We start from the raw sequence: 2,986 nt of genomic DNA, 5'->3' as shown, positions 1-2,986 counted from the left end.
AATAAAACTTATGCCCCAGATTAAGTGACAAAAGTTGGTGATCCGTGAAGAAAGAACAGGAAATGAGAGAGAGAGAGAGAGAGAGAGAGAGAGAGAGAGAGAGAGAGAGAGAGAGAGAGAGAGAGAGAGAGAGAGAGAGAGAGAAAGAGAGAGAAAGAGAAAGAGAGAGAGAGAGAGAGAGAGAGAGAGAGAGAGAGAGAGAGAGAGAGAGAGAGAGAGAGAGAGAGAGAGAGAGAGAGAGAGAGAGAGAGAGAGAGAGAGAGAGAGAGAGGGAGAGAGAGAGAGAGAGAGAGAGAGAGAGAGAGAGAGAGAGAGAGAGAGAGAGAGAGAGAGAGATAAATACAGATAAATAGGTAGACAGACAAATATAAAGAGAGAAAGATATGTTTACACTAATAAGATAGACCGATAGACATACAACTTGGTATAGAGGCAGATCGAAAGATAAATGAACATAGACACAAAGAGCAAATGCTATATAGACAGACAGACAGAATGGCGGACAATAGATAGACCGAGAGATTGAAAGATAGATAAGTGTAGACAAGAAGACAAAAAGAGAATAGTGACTGAAAGAAAATGACAAAGAGAAAGGAACTAAAAACATTGAAATGAAAAGACAAAAGCAGAAAAAGATTAACAAGAGACAGATAGTTAAAGAGAACTAGATAAAGAGAAAAGCAGAGAAATATAAACAAACAATAAAGATAATAAAAGAGGAGATAAAAAGAAAAAGAAGAGAAAGGACGATAGACAAAACAAGAAGGAGAAAGAGAGAGAGAGGAAAAAAAATGCAAACACCTGAAATCAGAATGGAAAAAAAAAATCATAAAGAATGAAAGTGGAAACCGGAGAGAACGAGAGGAACAGAGAGAGCGAAAGAGAAGGAAAGAGAGCGAGAGAAACAGAGAGAGCGGGAGAAAAAGAGAGCGAGAGAAAGAGAGAGAGCGAGAGAAAGAGAGAGAGCGAAAGAGAAACAGAGAGAGCGAGAGAAACAGAGATCGAGAGTAAGAGAGAAAGCGAGAGAAAGAGAGAGAGCGAAAGAGAAACAGAGAGAACGATAGAAACAGAGACAGCGAGCGAGAGAAACAGAGAGAGCGAGAGAAAGAGAGAAAGCGAGAAAGAGAGGGAGAGAGCGAAAGAGAAACAGACAGAGCGAGAGAAACAGAGAGAGCAATAGAAACAGAGAGAACGAGATAAACTGAAAGAACGAGAGAAAGAGAGAGAACGAGAGAAAGAGAGAGAGCAAGAGAAACAGAGAGAGCGAGATAAACAGGGAGAGCGAGAGAAGGAGAGAGAGCGAAAGAGAAACAGACAGAGCGAGAGAAACAGAGAGAGCAAGACAAACAGAGAGAACGAGAGAAAGTGAGAGAACGAGAGAAAGAGAGAGAACAATATAAACAGAGAGAACAAGAGAAACAGAGAGAGCGAGAGAAGGAGAGAGAGCGAAAGAGAAACAGACAGAGCGAGAGAAACAGAGAGAGCAATAGAAACAGAGAGAGCAAGATAAACAGAGAGAACGAGAGAGACACAGAGAGCAAAAGAAACAGAGAGAGCAAGCCAAACAGAGAGAGCAAGAGAAACAGAGAGAACAAGAGAAAGAGAGCGAACAATATAAACAGAGAGAACGAGAGAGACACAGAGAGAGCGAAAGAGACTATAGCAGAGCCTGGGCCGGAGAAGGGGACACAAAGCCGTAATGATAGTCGGTCACCGTGACGTCCGCTTTCTAATAAAGTCACTTCAATTTATCTCTCGGCAGCGGATGGGGGAGGGGGGAGGGGGAAGGGGAGGAGGGGAAAAGGGGGAGAGAAGGGGGAGGAGGAGGACGGAGAGGGAGGAAAGGAGAGACGGAGGGATGGGACGTTAGAGGGATGGGGGAGGGGGACTGGGGGAGGACGGATGGGAGAGAGAGACTGAGAGAGAGAAAGAGAGAGAGAGAGAGAGAGAGAGAGAGAGAGAGAGAGAGAGAGAGAGAGAGAGAGAGAGAGAGAGAGAGAGAGAGAGAGAAAGAGAGAGAGAGAGAGAGAGAGAGAGAAAGAGAGAGAGAGAGAGAGAGAGAGAGAGAGAGAGAGAGAGAGAGAGAGAGAGAGAGAGAGAGAGAGAGAGAGAGAGAGAGAGAGAGAGAGAAATACACACAGACAGACAGAAACAATAACAAGAGAACAAGAAAGAACAGACGAACGAATGATTACCTGCTACAGTGTTAGAGAAAATAGAAATATCTTATATGCAAATGAATGACTTTTTCCCCCTTGCTCCTCGCCTTGTATCAACTGTGACATGCCGTTTACCGGGGAGAAGCGCAGATGAAAGATAATTACGAGAGAAAGAGAGAACAGAAAATATTAATGCTATTAGTATCTATGCAGGAGTATTACGCACAACTTGAATCAATTTGCAAAATTCTGGGTGTGATATTCAACACGTGAACCATTCATTCAGGAAATCTGATTATAACAAAATGAAAGGTTTCGAAAATAACTATCTGCGTTGTATGCATGAACTTTGAATTATAACTCTATAAATAATTATAGTAAATGCCATATGTCGCGGTTTTCGTAATTATAATGGGAATGAGTGTTTGAACATATTAAATATCTCCTTCAGTGACTGATAAAGCTTTACAATCAAGTGTTTCTTAAAAAAAAAAAAAAAAAAAAAAAAAACATATACTTATGAAAAACTTTTTATTTACTTCTTATCTTTTATCTTTTATTCTGTTAAGCTCCTTAGCAACCACCATGGTAATAAACCTAACTTAACAACGTGATTTCCTTTTAATGTTTTTGCTTTTGTTTTGACATATTTAATTTCATTTCAGTTTTTTATGTCTTTTTATTCGTATCTAACTGTCTCTGACTTTCTTTCTAAGTCGAATATTCATTCTTTCTCCTTTGTTTCTTATTTTCTCTATATCTTTTTTTATCTCCCCCTTCTCTCTCTTTCTTGAGAGCGTCCCAAGTTTTTCCCCTTTCCTCCTCCT

The sequence above is a fragment of the Penaeus chinensis genome, chromosome 5, assembly GCF_019202785.1.
Source record: "Penaeus chinensis breed Huanghai No. 1 chromosome 5, ASM1920278v2, whole genome shotgun sequence".
Taxonomy (NCBI): Eukaryota; Metazoa; Arthropoda; class Malacostraca; order Decapoda; family Penaeidae; genus Penaeus; species Penaeus chinensis.
The sequence above is the reverse complement of the archived record's forward strand: the minus strand, read 5'-3'. Positions refer to the sequence as shown.